Raw genomic sequence first — 861 nt, 5'->3', positions numbered from 1 at the left:
AGACTGAAATCTCCAGGAACTGTGAGCTAGGTTAACATTTGCTTCCTTCATTTTGGGTGTCAGGTACTTGTTCTAGCAATGAGAGAAGAGCAATTGAGACAATAACAATACATAGGATACCAAACACTGTTCATTTCATATTCTTGTTTTGAAATTCTGTATGATTTTTTATTGTTTTATGTTGCCTTTTTTGCATTTGTTCCTTTTTTCTGTAAAGTAAAAAATAATTCATGATTTTGTGATTCTATTTCATAAAGTTTAAACTTAAAATTGTCTGATACGTAGACACTACTAAAAAATAAAGCCATCAAAAAGAACTCTAGTTTAACAATTTTTTCACTTTTAAAATACTTTTGCATATTTACATTTTTACACTTTTAGTGCAACAAATATTAAAAGGCTTTGTTTAAAAAAATCGCTCTATATCCTTGAAAGTAGACACAGATTAGAGTCACTTCTGTCTTCTAATTAAAAAATAATATCTGAGCTGGAAACAATACTGACCGCATGCAATATGAAGGCAGAGTGATTATAAATTCAAGTCCAGACTTTGAATTTCATAATTTAGCAAGACCCTGACTCAAAGTTAAAAAATAGAAAAATTATGTTCTATGGACTATTCTGTGGTCTATTTTGCAGATTTTCCTTTAAGACATTGAGAAGAAGCTGTATTTTAAAGTTGTGTGGTCGAATACTGTGTACATATTTGCTAAGTACATTTGTTTACTGGTTTGATTTAGTTCTGATATTCCTTAGTTGAGTTTTTATCTTGTTAATCTGTCTATTGTGATAGTGGAGTATTAGGCTTCTCCGTTACTATTGTGCTAGTGCTTATTTGAATTTTCATGTTGGTTAATATTT

Source organism: Octodon degus, unplaced genomic scaffold (assembly GCF_000260255.1).
Source record: "Octodon degus isolate 3935 unplaced genomic scaffold, OctDeg1.0 scaffold00149, whole genome shotgun sequence".
Lineage (NCBI taxonomy): Eukaryota > Metazoa > Chordata > Mammalia > Rodentia > Octodontidae > Octodon > Octodon degus.
This window is presented reverse-complemented; position numbering follows the sequence as displayed.